General features: G+C 40.1%; 1 protein-coding gene across 5 annotated transcripts in view; it reads left to right on the top strand.

Moving 5' to 3' along the window:
• The first annotated feature begins 1,587 nt into the window (after positions 1–1,587).
• ADTRP (androgen dependent TFPI regulating protein) overlaps positions 1,588–21,926 on the top strand; it is a 144,545-nt gene continuing 124,206 nt past the window's right edge. The window contains exons 1-5 of one of the 5 annotated variants that reach the window (XM_078153605.1): positions 1,588–1,769; positions 5,623–6,227; positions 14,624–16,777; positions 18,515–18,713; positions 21,775–21,911. The gene's annotated coding sequence lies outside the window, so the exon portion shown is untranslated. The other 4 variants (XM_078153606.1, XM_078153604.1, XM_078153602.1 and 1 more) reach the window with 4 other exon arrangements.

A 21,926-nucleotide genomic window follows, 5' to 3' on the forward strand; every position in this document is an offset into this window, starting at 1 on the left:
GAAGATCTGGTCATTTCACTCTCCTACCCAACAAACTTCACTGGTTCCTTATTGCCTCTAGGATAAAATATAAGCTTTACTGCTTGGTTTTTAAAGCCCTTCCCAAACTCAACCAACCTATTTTTCCAGCCCCCTCATTCAGTACTCAGTGGGCTAGCAAACACACTGGTCTTGCACCAGCCAAATTGGTCTTCTCTCTTTAACTCCACATGCTATTCCATCTCCTGTGTCTACACTTTTGCCCTAGCTTTTCTCCATGCCTGGGATGCATTCTATTCTCATCTCCATTTCATAGCATTCCTCATTTTCTTCAAGATGCAGCTCAAGTGCTATTTTCTCTTTTCTTTTAATATGTTTTATTGTATATTCATCAACAAACATAATCATTTCCACATGAAAATATTTGAAAAGGGAGAATTACATGCAAAATTTAATTGTGATCACATTTTAAAATCATATAATACATTTAACATGGTCACTTGAATGTTGTGTTGTTTGTGTCCCCAAATTCCTTCTACTTTTCTGGACATCCTACATTTCATTTTCTTTTTTCTCTTTTTTTTTTGGACATCACCATTACTATGCTTCACACCCATAATTCTTCTGCCCCACCACCCTGACCAAAACTAAGCAAAACAAAAAAACATGAAATGCCATCTCCTAACTATAGTTAGGTAAAACAGATCCACACTTCGGCTATATCAGACAATTTGTGGCTCATTCTACATTTCTAGTTCATGACTTCTCTGTCAGATGGTAGAAAGTATGAGTCATCATTGGTTTTCTGGAGTCCTAGTTCTTCATTATGTTGACTGGAGTTCTTAAATCTTTCAAAATGGTTTCCCTTTGTACCTTAGTTATTGTATGAATTATTTTCCTGGTTCTTCTCCCTTCATTCTGTTTCAATTCATACAAGTCTTCTCAAGTCATATGTCATAATTTGCTCAGTCATTTCCCAATTGATGGGTACCATCTTAGTTTTCTGCTACAAATATTTTTGTACATATGGGTCCTTTCTCTCTTTGATCTCTTTGGGATACGTGGGTTTAATGGTAGAACAAAGACATTAAGGTCACTATATGTCTATGAGTCTGGAGTGCCCTACAAGGGATGGGAAAGAATCTGCTCTCAACCTGAACTGACACTACCAGTCTGGAGGACTCATGTACAAATCCAGTTAGAGGAGAAGAGCAGTGGTCCTCAGGGCTTTTATATCTGTATCTATCTTGGACCCTGAATGCCATGTGGTCAGAGAAGATATTACCTCCTCAGATCACATGGCATTCAGGGTCCAAGATAGTTTGTCTATGAATGCCAAGTGCTTAATGGGAGAAAATTGTGATGATTGGAAATGGTTTGCCAAATTCTATGGACAATTAAATCACAGCACACTGAGACAAGGAGGGCATCTTTGAGAATTTGGAAAGATACCAAGTCAGGTAGGATATACCAAGAATCACTAAGTGCATTGATTTTTCAATCTAGCAGCTGATATAAGAGTGATCTTGATATAACATGGCAACTTGAGACTAGAATATGTATTGTTGTTGTTTGTCCTTCATTTTAGAAGAGGATCAATGACATCACAGGGTAGTGTCTTGACTTGTGCATGAATTGGATTTAAATAAGGCAGAGTTGTGAAAAGTCATCAGCCTCACTCTCTCTTCCAGAATCATCAAAGTCAAATGGAAAGAGACAAAAATCAAGAGGACTGGAGATGGCCCAGAATGCAGTAGATGACCTTGACATCTTTGATGTCTGACCAAGCAGTAAGTGCTCCACAACACCTGCTTCAGCCCCCTGAAGGCCACTGGAACAAATTGTTCTCACCCACCCCTCCTGCCAGGGGAAGTCTTCACATGCTTGGAGTAAACACGGCCCTAACTCACAGAGGGGTTTGAGGCCCTTTGGTTATCCTCAACCTGGTTTAGCCCACCTGTCAAAATGGTTATACTGGGGTATGGCTGGTGTACATGTTACAGCTTCTTGGAGCCACAGGTAAGAGTTGAGTGCCAGGTAGACACCAAATAGAGTGTTTATTGTGATTCAGTGGAAAGGTGGCTAGATCTGGATTCAGAAGTTCTTACTCCATTTAGAATGTAAGCTCCTGGAGAGCAGGGATTATTATTATTATTATTACTACTACTATTTTGCTTTTTCCCTTGCGCCTGCCACATAGTTTTTGCTTAATAAATGCTAGCTGATTGATTGACCTGTGTTCAGATTCTGGCTGTGCTACTTATAGTCTATGTGACCTTAGACAAGTCAATTAATTTATCAAAACCTAGTTTCCTTAACTACAAACTGGGTAGAGTAGATAGTATCTGACATCCCTCTAAATTTATGATCACGTGATGCTATGCATTTCCCCGGGCTAGGCCTATACCCTTCAGTTGGCTCCAGTGGCTACAGAAAAGATAAAGTTGCTCCATTTCCCAAAGTGGGCTTGGACCAAAGCCTCATTAAATTCCTCCTAAATCAAAATCAAACTGAGTCAGTTGCATTTAGTCTCTTGATTTCCTTGGAGCAGGAGCTTTCTGCAGCTAAACATTCACAACTCAAAAGTAAGTGATAGGCCTCAAGTGGAAAATATTTATAGAAGGAGCAAAATCAAATGGTTTTGTGTTTGCCAGCGACATCTTAGAGGAACCAGTGGGTATTCAAAAAGGGAAAATAAAAAGGGCTAATATTATAACAAGCCTTTCCTTAAAACACACACATACCAACCCCCCCCCCCCGCCTTTTCGTAGAGAAGAACTGGCAGAAATAATTACTCTATACTTATTGCTGCTGGAGCTGTGGCCCAACTGGGGAATTCAAGAAACAAAAGAAATGAGCTATAGCTTCTTGGGCCGACCAACTGGCAGAGAGCAATTTACAAAGAGCTCAGTGTATTCCACCTGGAGAGGAGTCTATATTTTTAAATATCACATTTAATTAACACTTGAAGAGAAGAACCTAATGGCTCACCACAGTGAACGGAGGTAGCTTTTGTATGAAACAGATGGAGGGGAAAAAACTGATTATGTACTGGCCATACACAGAGACTCTTTGGATTTCTTCCCCCCTCCCCATTCAACCCCCCCCCACTCATTCACCTTATATATGCCTTAAATTAGTTCAGACGGAATGAGTGGGTCTTTCTTTTCTTGGAGTGGTTAACAAGCACTGTGCATTATGTCAACATACTTGATTCTCTGGGCTGAAGGAAAAAGCAGACTGGTTATTCCAGAGCCGGGCTCTTCCCCAGGGCTAGGGCAGAGCCAGAAGGATGCCATGGTCATCAGGAGTAGGAATAGGCTTAGGTTCAGAATACAGCTGTGTAAGAACCCATCTCCCCCTTCTCCCAGCCCCTCCCACCTTTCCAGCTACCTACTCTTCACATATTTTTACCTCTGAGTAAGTGGTAGATTCAGAGGGCGGGGATGGTATGCTGAACTAAAGCCAGGCTCTTGAATAATTTCATTAGCTTAGGGCCCCAAGAATAGTGTTTTTGTGGGTAACTATCTCATGTAAGAGATGCTTCTTCTCTTCATTCTCCACCCCAAGCCTGCTGTTTGTTCAGTTAAAGGAGTTTTGGATATATTTCTTAAATTATTAGCATCCTCCATTGGAATGTGGGGCACATGATAACTCCTCAAAGAGCAGTTAGAACAAATGTAGCTTGGAGATCCCTAGATGAAAGCTGTCACAGAAAATGCAAAATAAACATTCAGCCAATTAAAATGGATAACAATAACTGAGGCGGCCAGAGGGATTACATTTGAGCCAGCATACAGCCCACAGGATTCCAAAAGGTGCCCTTGGGCTGGGCTTCATGTGCAATTTTGAAGTATAACCTCCAAGACTGCTGCTTTCAATATGTCATTCTCTACCAGGATGGAAGGGAAGGAAAGTTTCTTGGTTCTGTAGAGAGCATCGCATGTTAGAACCTGAATTGTGGGCCTTATATGCCTCTGTTCTGGGGTTAAGGGCACATGCACTGATGCCAAGTGGGTGCTGTGCTTAACAGTTTTCCAGGAGGCCCTTGGTTGGATCAACAATAGATTTCTTTTATGGGATATGGGTTCCTCATGAGAGGGAATGTAGTATTCATATTTCTCAGCCAATTTTCGCTGGTAGTTCTGGAAGAGGTGAACTACTTCCAGAACAGTGATCTTCTCTATAAAGAGGTTGGGAGTCTGAAACTGGGTTAATGATTTTTGGTGGAAAACCTAAGCCAAAACTCTTGACTCTATAACCTCCTCCCTCTACCTCCAACTCCACCCCAGGTATCAATTTTTTCCTCAAAAATCTATTGCCTACATTCTGGACAGATAGACTTTTGCAAGATTTTTTTAAAATTGATTTTTCCAAAACCTTCTGATATCTTCAAGACAGTTGGTACCAATCAGTGTAATATATGTTATTCCAAGTCCTAAATGTCCTCATCCTTGCAGAGCTAACAAATATAGATCCACTGCCATCAGTGCTTCCATGCTTTAAATGAGTTCTTCACATTCCATCAGCATCCCTGGAGCAGAGAGGCCCTATTCCTCCTTCAGGAAAACCTGAGTTTGGTTGAGAGAATATAGGTCCAGAATTTGTCTGTATCTTCTATTCTGCTTTCCCTAACTTGGAGATACCAGCTCAAGAGGGTGGGGTTTCCAAACTCCTACTCACAAGGTAAATGCAAAGTACTGCCAGCTACCACACCCACACTCTCCAGCAGTTATAGAATATCATTATCCATCCACCAGGCTGCTTTATTTCTTGGCCTTTGGCAATCTTCTCTGTAACCAACCCAGTGAGGACTTCTTGAAGCAAGGACTTTGTTTTTGACCCTAAATAAATATGAACACTTACGAGAGATCTTTTTTCAGCCAATTGGATTATTCACCATCTCACCATTCACTAAATCCTTCCCCACTCCAAGGCCTTTAGCCATGTCATGCCTTGCACCTTGAATTCCTAGCTCCTGCCATTGCCACCTTCACATCCAGCTCTGATGTCTCTTCCTTCATGAAGCCTGCCCCGATACACACAGTCAGATGTTTTCTTCTCCTTCTTATGAGCTTATTTTGTTTGCCCCTTTCCTCTGCCACTCACCATGTTTTATTTTTTTGATTATGTATTTATGTACATAGCTTATGTCCTCTTCCAAAATATAAACTTGAGGACTGTGGTTTAATCATCTCTGTATCCCCAGAGTTCAGCATAATATTTTGCATATAATAGTTACTTAACAAATATTTGCTGAATTGGAAAAAAAAATAATCATTGGTCATGGTGAAAACATTCAGAAGAGTACTATGAGAACAGTCCTGAAGACTGGGCCACAGCTGAAAATGTATTCAGAGAATAATAGGAGGTAAGAGGCATCTTAGAGATCATCAAGTACAAACTCCTCATTTCGTAGATCAGGTTAAGTGACTTGCCAAAAGTCACATAGGCAGTAGGTGACAGAGTGAGGATTTGAACCCAGTTCTTGCCTACAAGTCCACTGCCTACCTGATCATTAATTTGGATGAAGACAGTCTTTAATTAAAAAAAAAGAAATAATAATATTAAAAATAACAAATATCCCTAGTTAATGTCCTTGACTAACTACCCTCTCCCTACATGACATTTCTGTATTTTTAGATGTATCATATCTAGGCAAAATGGTATGATGGGCCTGGAAATTCCCCTTTGCACAGGAAGTGGAAATCTCTGTTGTGAAAGCTCTGCATTTCCTCCGGTATCATGAAACATGGACCATGCCAGGCAAGTTCCATTCACTATAGCATGCTAGCAATTTGAACTACACCTTGTGGGGGGAAGAGGAGGCAGCAGGAGAACGAGGGGCATTGTAGCACTGCAAGGTCAAGCAGGATGGCATTGATGAGGATTGTTACCTTACTTTCTGAAAGTACAAGCCCAGAGCAATGAAACAAACACAAGTGCCTGCTACTTGCAGAGCTAAGGGCTGGAGCAGATACAAAGTTTGGATGGGACATGCTCCCTACCCTCATAGAATTTACTGTCTAGTACTACTCAGAAAGAACTCTAATATACAATGTTACACAATTAGGAGAGTCAGCACAATTGAGGGGATAAGGAACTGACTTTGGAGTTAAGAAGACCTGAATTCAAGTCCTGCAAGCTAAGGCCACTCTCTAAGATGCTAATTTTCAAAGGAGGGGCTAGTTCTGCACTGGAAAAAGAAGTTTCTCACTGGAAGTTATCCTATACTAAGGGAACCACAGGTATGGTCCAACAAAAGGTAGGTGGATTTTAAATGCAGAAGGGAGTTAAAAAAAGAAATGCTATGTGAGGTTTGATGGGGGGGAAGGTTAGTACTGACTGGCTATGTGTGTATTAGGTTGAGTGGAGTGGTCAGAGAAGAATACTCCCAAGGGATAACTTCAATCATGACCACAATCATGCAATAATATGGCTCCCATACAAAATGATGCATGATAATTTGATAGCACTAAATATATGTATGCTAAGGCCTTGGTAGCCAATATACAGGTAGGAATATTGTCCTGTTTCTTTGAAGAAAGACTAAAATCTACTTACTATTGTCCAAGTTTAAGCAAGATTATTCTGATAACCAGAAAAATATTCCTTTCTTATTTACCTAGATGAAATAAACCCTCCCCTGTTTCTGAATTTCTCTATCAGTATTGAAAGTACCACCAATCTCTCATTGCCCAAAACCTTTGTATCATCCTTGATAGTGATAGAGAAATTCATGGTGGGTGGGGGTGAGAAGAAGGTTCATTACTTCATAGAGAGAAATAAGAAATCCATTCTCCAGAGAGTAGATGCTATCCCTGATTTAGGGGCCTACCTCTATGGGGCCATACTTTTAAAAGAAGAGCTCAAAAGCCCCACCAATGTGATTCCCCTTGAATGATCAGCCAATCGACATAATTAGTTCAAAGTAAAGGCATTTACTAAAGTGTACCTACAAAATATTTTGCCCCATAACTTGAGTTTCATTGTCCCATAAATACATATACAGTATATAGGAAGAGTGGTCACAGGGTACAATTGTAGTGACATGCACATTTAGAGAACGTGTGTGGTCAGGGCAACTCCATACTTTAGTATTGAAGGCCCTATGTTGTTTGACATTTTTATCCAAGACTTGGCTAAAGGCATAGATGGCACCCTGATTGCATTTGCAGATGACACAAAAGTGAGAGGGATGGTTAAGATGCTGAATGATAGGATCAGTGTGCAAAAAGGATTTTGAGTGTTGGACCAAATCTGTTAAGATGAAATTTAATAGGAATGATTGGATTTAAAAAAAAAAACAACTTTTTAAATACAAAATAGGGAGGTTATAGCTAAACAGCAGTTCCCCTGGAAAAAAAATAGAGGAATTTTAGAGGGCTGAAATTAAATTTAAGCCAAGAGTATGTCATGACAGTCACAAAATCTAATGTGATTTTAGCTTGCATTAAGAGAGGTATAATATTAGGAATAAGGGAGGTGATGGTCCACTATACTCTTCCCTAGTCAGAATGAATCTGGAGTATTTATCTCTCTGCTCTATGTGCCCCATGTTGGGAAGGACATTGATAAGCCAAAGAGCCTAGAGGAAGGTGGACAGGATTATGAAGAGCCTGGATATTATGTCACTTGAAAACTGGCTGGAGCTTTCCTTATAGTTATAGAAAGCTAGCATGCTTTCATTATCCTCATTTTCCAGTCCTCCCATAGGAGTATAATGAAAGACAGAGTTGTTAAATAGGTTGGGTCAGGGATTTTCCCCAGGTGTCAGAGTCTGTCAAGAGCACTTATGAGAGATAGAAAGTATACTTCTACGCTGCAGGTCAGAGACCACCATCCCTATATTTGTATTTAGTTACAATCAATTCCACCTTATAAAATAGCAAGAATTATTAGAAGGGTAAAACAAAAACAAAAACAAATGTTAATTGTTAGTAGAAGAAACGTGGGCATAACCTGCTACTTGGCTGACCAGAACATCTTTTCTGGGGCTCCCGTTGGGCCTGTCCTCCTAGGTTTACCCCATACTTTGATCCTTTCTCGAATGCTTTTTCTCCATCAAAATTAATCTCTTCCATGACATACTCTTCCTTCTGATACTGAGAGATAATCAAAGTTAGTTCCACAAATTAGTTTATTCTAAGACACCATTAGTTAATAACTGTCACCTTTCTAAGAGCTATTTGCATTTTAACAAGGGACTTTAATGCCTTAGTCCAAAGAGTTGATACTAGAAGTTTCTTTTCTTCACCCATCACACCATATAGGTTTACATCTGCTTATAGTTTGGATTAAAAGTTGAACATCATATGGTCCTCTGGTAATCTCACTTGTGTCAATCCATATTACATTTTTCCTATTCCAAAAGATTCCTTTAAAATAGAGATTCTTAATCTGGAATCAGTAAACTTGTTTTGTTTTGTTTTTTAAATTTTGGTAACTGCATTTGTATTCCTATGTGTTTTATGAATTTAAAAACATTATTCTGAGGGGTTGATAGGCTTCACCAGCCTGCTAAAGAGTCTGTGATACCAAAAAAGATTACAAGACTCTAGTTTAGAATAAGTTATCAAAGAGTGATCTGTAGACCACAGACCCCTGGGAGGACTAAAGATGAGCATTGTTTTATAATATAACATTTTCTGTCTTTTCTTTAGAATGAAAACAGATATTGTCTTTTCCCTCATCAATTATGTTTTCAGTAGGAAGAAAAAAGTAATTGGGGCAACTAGATGGCAGAGAGTGAACTGGGCCTGGAGTCAAGAAGGCTTGAGCTCAAGTTCAGCCTCAGACACTTACTGGCTATGTGATCCTGGACAAGTCACTTAACCTCTGTTTACATCAGCTTCCTCATCTGTAAAAAATAGTATCACCTACTTCTCAGGGTTGTTATGAGAATCAAATGAGATAATAATTGTAAAGAACTCAGCACAGTGTCTGGCATATAGTGCTATGTAAGCATTAGGTAGCAGGAATAATGATTAGTAGTAGTAGTAGTAGTAGTAGTAGTAGTAGTAGTAGTGGTGGTGGTGGTGGTGGTGGTGATGGTGGTGGTGGTGGTGGTGATGGTGGTGGTGGTGGTGGTGGTGATGGTGGTGGTGGTGGTGGTGGTGATGGTGGTGGTGGTGGTAGTGGTAATAGTAGTCATTGGGGCAGGTTAGGGCATGGATCACTTTATACAAATGAATTGCTATACACCAAATTTCTGAAAGTTGCCCATTCCTTTTCTGTTCCACTTTTGCCAACTGTGTGTTGGCTCAATTTTCCAAGTTAGCAACATATTATTCCTTCTGAGAGAAAAGCTCTTATCTGTTGACATTAATTCCGCTGGTAGTCATTTTGCCTTGGGGCCATTGATATTGTTGATTGTGAATATTTAGCTTGGAGAGGATAAGTCTATGATCAGTCCAGTAGTCTGCCACCGCACATCGCCTTCATCACTCTCACATCCTGTCTGTCTCTTCTCCTTACAATCACATAGTCTATTAAAAGCCAATGTTACCTGTAAGGTTGCATCCACAAAATTTTGTGTTTATGGAAATGGAAGACAGTGTTGGTGATGAGAAGGTCATGAGACACACAAGTCTTCAGTAGTAAGCTAATTGACAAAAAAAAAGTGCATGTTAAAATGATTTCTAAACAATGACCTATAATGAAGAACTTCATTAAGAAAATTGGTAAAAGTGATCAGATCCTTTCCCAGTCCTTAGTCCTGCCTCTCTGATCCCTTTAGCATCTCAGACTCACAGGTGCCAGAAGCTTGAAGGGCCAAGACTGTGGTCTAGGGTCACTTAAGAAGCAGCCCTATGGGCAGCTAGGTGGCGCAGTGGATAGAGCACCAGCCTTGAAGGCAGGAGGACCTGAGTTCAAATCTGGCCTCAGACCAAACACTTGACACTTACTAGCTGTGTGACCCTGGGCAAGTCACTTAACCCCATTGCCTAGCCAAAAAACAAAACAGCCCTAGTCCTTTTCTATTATAGTCATGTCACTAAAACAATCTATCCTCTTTCCCAAGCAGGGCCAAGCAAAGATCTTCCGACTGGGTTGGAGAAGGTGGGATAGAGAATATAAGCACAATGAAGACAAACCAATCAGCCCATTAAAATAAAATAAGGTTAGAAAAGGTTAGCAATTATACTCTGCTGGCCTCTCAGGGTTCTGATGTCCCCCCTCATGGAATTGTGAGGGAGTATAGGCAGTGGGTCACAGAATCAAATCTCCTGCCTCTAATTTGCAATGCTTCTAGTTATGGGATGAAGGCATGAGTCTGTTTGTTTCAGACTGGTGGAGGAATATAGCCAAAGCTTACTCTTTGCCCTGGCTGCTGGAGAATGTTAAAAGCCTTGTCCTCCCCAGAAGCCACCTGCAGATTGAGAAGCAATGATTCCTGCAGCCCCTCCCTTTGTGTTCTTTAGGGTGGTGAGTGGTGAGGGAATTCCCTGCAAAACTAACCATCGCTACCGCCAAAAAAAATGAAAGAAAAGAAATTTTATTTCCTCTTGTACTTATAAAGTTCCTAATGTTGTATGTTATCAATTTAGGAACTTGAATCATAAATACTTCTTCCCACCACCAACTTCCACATCACTTTAATTATGCAATGATTTCTTTCTCATCCCAACAGAGTAAAATGGGACATTATTAATACTCAATGTGTGCAAAATTAAATTTTCAAGATAGAAAGTCTTCTCAACAAACAAGGAGCTAGATTGCATTTCCACCCATGAGGCAATTATAGTAGCTGCCAAGCCTTCCCCTAGGGCAGAATAAAAACATTAACTCATCACTGAGAACATTCCCCCCCCAACCTCCCTGAGAAGAAAGTGATTGTGGATCACAAACATGTTATTTAAATTCCAGTTGTCCTTTTAAAATACTTTTTAAGAAGCTTAGCAGAGAAAAGGAGAGGAAGTTTGGGGTTCCCCATAGCATACACCTTAATGTACACATTTGTCCAGCTATGTATAAAACTTTTAGAGGTTTTCTTTCAACTCAAGGTTAATGTTGGCTTCAAGACAGCTCTAAATTTTGTTTTGGAACAGCTGATTACCAAATGGTCTTTGGAAAAGGTTAAGAATTCTTTCAGTGGAATGAGACATTAAATCTAGAAATCATGGGAAAGACCCAGTGCTACCTTGGTATTCTTAACCAAAAACTTCCTTCTAAGGTAAAATCTCTGAGGGCAAAGAAGATTCTTAAATTAAGAGTAAGTGTGAGTACAGCTTGAGTGACAATGAACCTTCAGAGAATCTTACTGTATGCCCCATTTTGCCTCTTCACTTTCAGTCCTAGATTTGCCCTAGAGCCAAATTTTAAAAGCTTTTAGGCAGCCTTCTCAAAAAAGTTGGAAAAAGACTAAAAGCCCACAAAAATGTTGAATAGTTAGCGAATTTTTCCTCAGTCCTTCCCAAACTCCTAGTGTCTTAGTGATATTACAGTTGATAGAAGATGGTAGCAGCACCCTGCAAAAAAAAAAAGTGTAGTCACAGTTGTTGTAGGCTATTTATTTTTCCATTTAAAATCAATGAATATTAAAGATTGAAGGGACCTCAGAGATCATGTAATCTGAGCCTTTGATATTACCGGTGAAGAAAGTTAGGCCCAGACATTTTTCAAGGTCTTACTGATAGTAGGAGAACTAGAATTAAACCCAAATCTAGCACACTTTTCATTGTACATCCCCTCATTGTCTCTATGGCCTTTGACTCTTCTCCATCTTGAAATCTTAGCTCTAACTCATAGAGTAGGCTGGGCCATTCTTTTTCTTTCTGTATTTGGGGTTTTTCTTATTCTACCCCCTCCAACAATTTGATCTCAGTCTCCTTTCATTTCTTTGAGGCTATACTTTCTCTCTTTCCTCTGCCAATGCCTGCAAATGAGTTCTCTCTCCTGATCACTGCCTGGTGGTTGTGGTTCCCTGATTCTATTCTACACCCACTTTCTTCACTGAAGTGTCCCAAGATTCAGAACCTTCAAGGTTATATCCATGTGGACTGAATATTTTTAGGCTAAGTCTACTTTCTTCCAAAGTCTGGACTCAAACTCATTTTTGTGATGTTTAGAATAATTAGAATAGAGATGACCATGTCTGGTCTGGAACTCCATACCAGGAATTTTCTCTCTCTTTGACCACAGGGCCTGGTCACATCAATACTGCTAAATAACAGCAAAACCCTCAGAATCCTGGCAGGGAGATAAGAAGTATTCACAAGCCCATTCCAAAGTCAAGGAAAACAAGGCAAAGAGAGACAAAAAAGAAGTTTGGCCACTTCTAAAGTAAAACTGTTTTAGGGGAAAAAGAGTCAGTGGGTAGAGAGTTCCAGGTTTGGGAAATGAGAAGTCCTGATAAAAAACAGATGTAATGTTTTCTCTGGGAGATCACAATCTATAAAGCAAACTTCAGTAGCCTCTCTTTTGGTGAGGGCAAGAAAGGAATTCATTTTCCCTCAAATGGGTATGTCCATTAGCTGAACACAAGTAGGGGTCCCCTTGGATAAGTATTACCTCCTGCCCCACTGCCAAAAAATAAAATGTCATGTCCTGGAGGGTGAACTTGTAAAAAAATCAAGGCCGCCGCTCTTCTCAACCAAACTACCTTATATAGGCAATTCAAGTAAGTTATCAATGATAGGTTAAACCAGACTTGTTTAGGAAATAGTAAATGTCTAGTAAGACAGAAGGTTTGATTTTCAAGTTTAAGGATCATTTGCAAACAAGTTTGTGTGCATATAGGGGTGGGAAAGAGAGGTTAATTTAATTTTTTTTCTACTTTAAATGTAGTATTACTACTCTGCATTCAGAAGAATACACACATCTCATTTTTGTCCCCAAGAAAATGTCCAAGTCCACATTAAACAGCCTGACAGGGATTCTTGCTCTTGGGGGGGGGAAAAGGGGATTTCAAAATGCACAGAGACCTTTCTCTCGCTCTCTCCTGAACAATCTGCCTGATATTTCCCTGCAGAAGGACAACAAAAGGTCACGTGATGTTATTTCAGCAGAGTAGGAACAAGAAAGAAAAAAAAAGAGCAACACACATAAGAATATGTATCTGATAACAATCTTTGGCAAAATGCTTCTAAGCAGAAAAATCATATCTACTTATTCTTAAGCAAAACTGCCTTGAAACTCAGTATCTGTAGTTCTTTAACAAGACAATAAGTTTTGTTTGCCAAGGATTAGATTAAACTCTCTGATGGCCAATTCCTTTTCTGGTCTTTATTCACATCTCCCAGTGCAAGTATGACAGACAGACAGAGAAAAGGACAAATAGATGGGAGTGGAAGAGGCTTTGGTTGTTTGATGCAAATGTATGCTCTGACTGACCTCAATGAATTTATGCAGGAGTTTGGGAAGAATCTATCCCTCTCCCCTCCCCTCCATGCCTGCCATTTTTGGTGGCTGAAGTTCTACCACATGGCTAGTTCATAGGATCATAGATCAAGAGTTGAAAGAAACTTGAGAGAACATCTTGTTCTCATTTTACAGATAAGGAAACTGAGGTCCAGGGGAAAGAAATTACTTGTTCAAGGTTCCACATTTAGTAAATTGCAGTCTTCTTTTGTGGTATGATTGGCACACCCTTGATGCAGTGGTTATTTTTTTCCTTTTTTTTCCTCCCAGGCTAAGGGAATCACCCACTCTGATAGAGAGTTTGGCCTTTAGGTACCATTTGTAGCCCAGCAGTAATAGAATAAATGCTAGTGGATTGTCTAAGTGTGTCTCATAGAGAGCAGAAAGGTGAGGAGGGGACAAGTGAAAAGATAGATCCTTAAGAACAGGAGTACAGATCAGAGATTATTTAGTTCAGACTCTTCTTCATTTTGCATTGAAGTAAACTGAGAATCAGAGAAATGAGGTGATTTGCCCAAGGTCACATAAATAGTAAGGAGTAGAAAGGCTGGGACATAAACCCAACTTCTCTGACTGCAAACCTGGCCCACACATCTTCTAATTAAAAAAAAAATACTCCACAGTTATGTGGACTTTAACAAGTACAAAGAAGCTTCATGTACCTTTACTCGGTTGTACCTCAGGACAGTCCTGTGACATAGGTAGTGCCAGATCCTTTAGGACTTACAGGGGTCATAGCTAGTAAAGAGCAAATGGGTATGGAAAGCATGCCTGCTACTTGTGGACAGGAGAAGGGGGTTCCTGGGACTCCTGATCTGAGAAAGGGTCACCTGAATCAGTTGCCCAGTTTGGCAGGGAAAGTCTAATCTACAGCAGAGGGTAGCATTCTCCAGGCCCTTCATTACTCCCCGAGGACTCTGTGTCCTGCCAAGCTCAGCAGAGTGACTGACAGGAATTGGGGATCAGTTACCCACAAAGTGGCTCTCTACATTCCTGGGCCCAGCAGCAGTCTAGGGCAAATTCCCTTTTCAATGAACCTCCTCAACAGATCCGGAAGTCCAGATATTGAATGAGCATTAGTCTATGAAGGACTGAAAAAAAATCTCTGCTAACTGTATTCTGGGAATGGAAAAAGAGATTGTAAGAGGGATTGAATGTAAGTCTTTTAACCTTCATAAGGAAAGTAATAAAGCAAAAAAATCTTTCTGAAAGTGGTGAGCCCTCATCTGCTTGTTCCAAGCAGGCTGCAGCACTCATCCCTGTTTCTGTATTCCTTGCTTAGGTACATGTGCAGGTGGAGAGGCAGATAACCAGATGCTTAAGAGGAGCTGCTAAATGGGCTGGTTCTCCCAAGAAAGAAGGAATTCAGAAGAGCATTCAAAGGACCTGGAACTGCTGTGTATTGATTAGATAGCACTGAGCCTCTTTCAGAACTTTGATGATTAATTCAGGCTATAAAAATCTATATGAGAAGCCTGAGTCTGCTTGGAAGAAGCTGTAGAAGATGACCTATATGTCACCCTGAGCTCCTGAATGGCTAGGATATGGGTGACTTTTGGAAATAAAGTACCAGGTCTAAAGTCAGCTTTTGGGGGCAGTAAGTATTCCCCCTTCCCCAACAACTTGATTACCTATTCCCCTTTTGAATGATCAAATGATTTTTGGCTGAAGTGAATTGCTTCAGGAGATGTGATCGATAAAATGAAATAATTGCTTCCCATGTGGAGTGGTTATTTGTACCTCCAGTCTGAAAATTGCAAGAAAGAGGCTGTTTTTTCCTCTCTGATTCATGCTCTGTTGCTGTGTCTGGCAGTATCAAAACCGAGCTTTGCCTTCCACCGTGAAAGCCAGGCCAGAGATCAAAGCACAGGACGTGAGCTAGCTCTGAATTAAGCTCCTGGCTTCATTTGGTAGGGCTCAGAGTACTTGGTAGGGAATGTTGTCCCATCATTGTGGAGAAAACACACACACACACACACACACACACACACACACACACACACACACACACGAACTGCAGATTTGGGTTTGGGGATTCAAATTCACTGATGCTCTCAGACAAACAATCATGTCTCAGGTGCCAGTATGGGTCTTATCAGATTTACTCTATAAACATAAGTGGCCCAGTAGTTATTGTATAACTTGACTTTTCTATTGAGATCTGCCCAGTGTAGGACAATCTTTTATCATTCAATCAAAAAGCAGTCACCTGTCAAGGCTCAAATCCTGCTTCTCATGCTAGCTGGAGGATCCTGGGAACACCACATTAAGCTCTCAGATTCAGTTCCTTCATCTTTAAAATGGGGATAATAACAGTACCTACCTTGTTGTCATATCAAATCAGATAATATACATAAAGATAGCTATCATTATTAGGCACCAACTTTGTACTGGATTCTGTGCTATGTGCTAGAGATATACGGACAAAAACTTAAAGTCTGTGTCCTCAAGAATATTACATTCTAATGGTACTTATGAAGTAAGCGATGCAGGAAATTAACAATGACCTAAATAGACTCAAAGTCCAGTGGAAACTAGGATTGATATTATAGTTAAGAGATATGAGGAAAAGAATTGTGTTTTTTTTTAACAAAAATGGAAGTAAGCCCTTAGAGTAGCTGTGGGAAATAGCACTGGGCATTAATCTAACACGTCATTCAGCATGTAGCGTAGGGGGAAAAGAGCTGAATATAAAGAAATGGACAGGAATAGATTGCTTTAAGTCTTATATGTGGGTGGACTGTGAAGCGTGGAGATATTTCTGAGAGAGGTTGAGAAGTGCCCTCCCTGCAGCCAAGTCACCCGCTACTCACTGGCTGATTCTTTCATTTACATGATTATTTTAGTTGGAGGCTTTTGTCCTGCCAGGACAGGGATCCTGTCCTTCATGATGGGATGATAGGGAGGAGTTGCCAACAGAACCAGTGGGGTGGAGACCTAGAATTGATTAATCAATAGCTGCAGGTCAGAACTCCAAGGGACCAATAAACACCCTTAGAAATAATGAGAGGGGCTTGCCCATTTGGTCAGTAGAGGCTCTTGCTCATTGGGAACAAATCCATCCAAACCTTCTAACAAGAAGATGCAAGGAATAGTATCCATGAGAAGGATTTATTGAGTTCATTAGCCTAGGGCACCAAGCTTCTCTCGTGGGCTGGCTTCCAGATATATCATGATTTTGCACATACCCTCTTCATCAACTAAAGGTCTCTTGCTCTTTTAACTGATTATTATATGCCATGGTCTCTAATCCATCTACCACCAATCAATCAACAGGTGTTTATAAAGAAACTACTACATTGTACACAGTAACAGCTACATTGTGTGATGACTGACTTTGATAGACTTAGCTCTTCTCAGCAATGCAAGGATCTAATACAACTGCAAATGACTCATGATGGAAAATGCTATCCACATCCAGAGAAAGAACCATGAGGTCTGAACGCAGATGGAAGTATACTATTTGCTGTCCTTTTCTTTTGTTGTTTTTAGTTCTTCTTTCTCATGGTTTCTCACATTAGTTCAAATTCTTCTATACATCATAAATAATGTGAAAATATGCTTAATATGAATGTATAAGTAGAGCCTATATCAGATTGCATGCCATCTTGGGGAGAGGGGAGGAAAGGGAAAGGGAGAAAATTAAAAACCCCAAATCTTATGGAAGTAAATATTGAAAACTAAAAATAAATAGATTGTTTAAATAAAAAAAGAAAACTGCTATTTATTAAATTGGACAGCTCTCTGGGAGGTAGAGGGAGAGGAATATTTGGGACAACTATGATGATGAAAGAAACAGAAGACATCAATTAAACCTATTTTTTAAAAAAGAAGAAAGTAAAGGGAATGGGGAACTTTTTCAGAAAACTCCTTAGAGTGAACTGGGTTTACTTTCTCCCACAGCTAAGTAAGTGTTCTCTGTGTTCAAAGCTCAGGCTGATCTCACACCTGAAGGAGAAGGTAAATGGGCCAGGTAGAAGTCTTTGCCAGCCTAGTGATTAAAGGTTTGGATTAGAATACAGTATAAAACTCCTGGACCATACAAAAGTTAATGAAAAATTTACCTAACAACAAACAATTTTAAAAGAATACATTTACTGGTTCCAGTACACCTTGTTCCCTTCTACCTCCATATTTGCTATGGCAGCAACATTACACAATGAGAAAGGTGTATTGATTTTCTTGGCAGTGGGGGATTCTGTCAATCCTGAAGAACCCTAACTCCTCATAGGCTAGGTCAGGCTTCCAGAAAGCCATGACAATGGCTCAAACTCTAATCCCCTGGACCAATCAGATCCTAAGGACAGCCTCCCTGCCCATTTAAAGAGAAACTAGCCCAGCCTATTCCCATAAAACATATGCCATCTCTACTACAAAGGGTTTAATGAATGTTCCTTTAATTTATAACTTAAGAAGGTGAATGAAAAAGCAAAAGATTTCCCAAGAAAAAAATGTTTTGAAGATGGCAGAAGGGAATCCTAACCTGTGTCAGGAAGCTAGAAGAATTCTGATGCACAGGAGAAAGCGAAGGGATACTGAATACTTGGAACTAAGAAATAGATATAAAATTCTTATCAAAATGGAAAGAAGTGGGCCCTCTGAAAAGGAAGCAGTCATTTTCTCGCTAAGAACTGATCCATCAATTAAGATTTATTAAGAACCTACCATGTGAGTGCCAATAGTTATGCTAGGCACTAAGGGTACAAAGAAAAATATAATCTCTGCCCTCAGGAGAGATAACATGTACACAACCAAATAGCTAATATCTTTCAAAATAAATATATTATTGGTGGGGAGAGGGGGGACGGCAATAGCATTTGGAGGATAAGGAAAAGCCTCCTGTAGAGGGGGAGTTGGATGATGAAGATTTAGAGAAGAAGTCAGGTAAGTATCATCCATTAAGTATCAGAGAAGAGACCGTACATAGTGGTATTTGCTGACTCCCTGTAGTTTTGGCTTGTTTGTGCATAGTTGTTTGCATGTTGTCTCCCACACTGGAATGTGAGCTCCTTGAAGGCTGAGACTGTTTCTGTCTTTCTTTGTATCCCCAGAGCTTGACTTTGTGTCTGACACTGAATAAGTACTTAACAAATATTTGTTGATTGGCTGCTGGGTGAGTACCACACAGCTGTTTATCCCACTGATAATAACAGAGAATTCTACTCTTTCCAAGGCATGTATTCATGGAGATCCTTCAATCACACTTGATGACTACTGTTCAATTCTGGTGATTCATGTGGGCATAAATGATACTCTCAGAAAGTATCTAGAAACCATGCCTAAGAAAATTGAAGAACTCAAGTACGGTATATTTTCATCATTCCTGTTGACCAAAGGAAAGGGCTTCAAATTAAAAAGACAGATTTGGTAAGGTAAGAGCTGATTAAGAATATGGCCTCTGAGAGTGGGATTTGGATTTCTGAAACAGCTTAAAATCTAGGAATGATAGGCTCATCGCCAGGGATAGAGTTCACCTAATAAAATGTGTTACAAAATGTACTTGCCTGGAATCCTGAGAATCTAATCAAAAAGAATTTAAAATGAAAAGTAGGAGAGAGGAAGAAAATTGCTGTATGTGAACCAATCTACTTATCATGGAGAATAGTTTCAATATAGGAAGAAGACTAGCATATGAGCTGGTCAGAAATCTCCAGGAGGCTGAATCCAAAAAAGAAGCCAAAATTCATTCAGTCAAAGACATGACCTCAGATAATAGCCTTGTAAGATAGGGATAATAAACAAGGTGAAGTAGAAATCATAATGCAATAAGACCTTTCAGGTGTCATAAAGGCATGGAGAGATGGACCCATGACTTAAGTATGACTCTGAAAGGACATCCTCTATTCAAAAGGAATAGGTATGATGTCTTGGGGAAAGGGTAGAGCAAATATGCTCTTGTGAGGAAATTCAGGTACCATAGCTTGGGGTGAGAAGTAAGAAGAAAATCAGATGATCATCAAAAGATACAGTGGCAAAGCAACACTGGAATCAGACTATATGACAGGCCACCTGTACAAACAGGAGTCTGGGAAACATATAACAAACATGGCAATATGGCATGATATAGTTGTGATGGGATACTTCATCATCCAAACGTTTGCTGGAATTCTCTCTTTGCCAAAAGCAAACTTGCCTTAATGACCATTTCATCCTTCAAAAGTGAAGGAACCAACTACAAGAACTGTTATTCTGGAACTATATGTCACCAACAAATACAACCAATTGCAGAAGTAAATGCAAACTTCTAGGAGGGAATCTGGAGGGGAGAGAAATGAGCGTACTCTTTCAGAATCTGAGAAAGAGGAGGGGAAAGTGGAGTCATGACCCCAGATTTTAAAGTCATATTTCAAAGGGTTCAAAGACATCATAGGTAGAATCCAAAGAACTAAAATTCTGCTGGGAAAGTCAACTCAGGTTGTATGGGAAACTCTCAATAACAAAATTCTGAAGGCACAAAGAGAAACAATCTCAATAAAGAGGAAAAGGAGGAACTTCTAGGGAGATGGATGTGGATACAAAGGAAACTTTTTGACTCACTTTTTTAAAAAAAGTATATACAGAAAAAGAAAGGAGAGGCAGGTAATTGAGAATAGATGAAAAAGTGTGGCACAGTGCTATGAGAATAATGTTAGGAGCACTATGGTTCATAATGAGCTAAAAATAGTAAGGAAAGCTAGGACAAAAAGTTTTGTTGGCTCAGATTCTTAAAATCTAGCCACTGCTCAGATTCTTATAATCTAGCCAATAGCTCAGTAATGTTCAGATTCCTTAAGAATCTGGCCAATATGGAGGATGTTCTAATAAACTTTGTCTTTGGCTGAAAGAAGGCTTGGGTTGAATTTATTCAGACAGGACCCATGTGTCATGATTTCAGGGTTCCAGCCCCAAAACCCATAAACCTCAACATTTTGGTGGCCTGTATAGGGAAGCTGCCTAACCCCAAGTTCTTCTCCAGCCAAGACTGGAAGGTATGTAAGCCCTGCCCCCCCCTTCTTTCTTGCCTTGCAGTTTGGGTCACTCTCCAAGCACCTGGGAAGGCTTGGAGATGCTTTTAGGCCAGACAGTTACAAGGCTGCCTCGCACTCAGCCTAACATTCTCAGGCTCTTGGTCCACTGGTTTGGTTTGAGGCCATGGACCTGGATACACCTTCCATCACATAGAGGACAAGGACAGATGCCCAGGGAAAAAGTTAGAACAGCTAAAAACACCTTAGCAGATTCTAGAACTTTTGTGATTGATCATTAAGGAGTTTTGAAACATCTCCTTACCACCCCGGTCACTCCCTTCTCCCACTTTCTTCCCTTGAGTCAAGAGAGTACTAACAGGATTAACAGATAGTTAATCCCTTTCAAGGGGAAGAGAGTTTCAACCTCCCCTGCCACCTCTGAATTTGCCCTCTACAGCATGGGCCTCCACTGGCAATGGCCTTGGGCCCTGGGGCAACCTTTACCTGGAAGCATCGCCCAAGTTCAGCACATCCTGCTCAAGGTAAAGAAACTAGCCTCCGAACTTGGGTAAGCACACTCTTTTAAAGTTGTAGTTTTAACTGTTAATGATATGTTGATTCTCTGTGTAAAGTAATTTGGAAAGGTACTTAATAAATCTGAAGTCATCTGGTTGGTAATGGGTTTGTTTTAAGTTTCAGATTGGTGAACTTTTCGTATCAGTTATGTTAAACAACTTTTCATAATTTGGTTACTGCTAAAATGATTTGGCTATTATTGGTTATTGTTTTAATGTGTAACCTTGCCAAAAAGCTTGTTTGGGTTTTGTTTTGCTGAGAATTTGCAAGTGTGTAGAAATAATCTCTAAAGATTAGCTTTTTAGGGGCAGCTAGGTGGTGAAGTGGGTAGAGCACTGGCCCTGGAGTCAGGAGGAAATGAGTTCAAATTCAGCCTTAGACACATAACACTTACTAGCTGTGTGACCCTTGGCAAGTCACTTAACCCCATTGCCCAATCTCCCCCCCCCCCAGAAAAAAGATTGTCTTTTTACACCAGGACAAATTTAAATATGAGATGTAAATCCTGGAAAAGTTGTTCCTAAACTGTGATTAGTGAAACTTGCTGTTTAAGATAAAATCTCATGGAATTTTATTTTGAGTTGTCTGATGGATCATAATCCATTGATAATCAATAATCCATCATGTGAGAGAAATGTCACCAGCTACTCAGAGAATGTGATATTAGTGGGAAGTCAGCATCAGGAAAAGCTGAGAGGGCAATTTTAGCCTCAGTCTAAGATGGGATACCCCTGGCTCAGTTTCCTCATTATGTTCCTTTTCAAAGGAATGTTACCCATATGGCTATTCTTGAGTCTGGCTGTGAAGTGGATTTGATACTGCATGGTTTGAAAACTGAAATATCTGAATCCAAACAGAGCTAAGTATGCTTTATCCTGTCATATCTGTGCCCTGCAATCTTTTCTGTCAGATTTGTGTCTTCCAGACTACAAGCCATTCACCTACAGTTGGTAGCAAACAGCAAGTACCAGCCAATGTCCCCCCATTGTTCCCTGGATGCATCCTGTGCTGGGTTCTAGTCAACCTTCTCTTTGGGACCCTCTCAAGGTAGGGACAGCTCTA

Source organism: Phascolarctos cinereus, unplaced genomic scaffold (assembly GCF_003287225.1).
Source record: "Phascolarctos cinereus isolate Bilbo 61053 unplaced genomic scaffold, phaCin_HiC Scaffold_4;HRSCAF=312, whole genome shotgun sequence".
Classification (NCBI taxonomy): Eukaryota; Metazoa; Chordata; class Mammalia; order Diprotodontia; family Phascolarctidae; genus Phascolarctos; species Phascolarctos cinereus.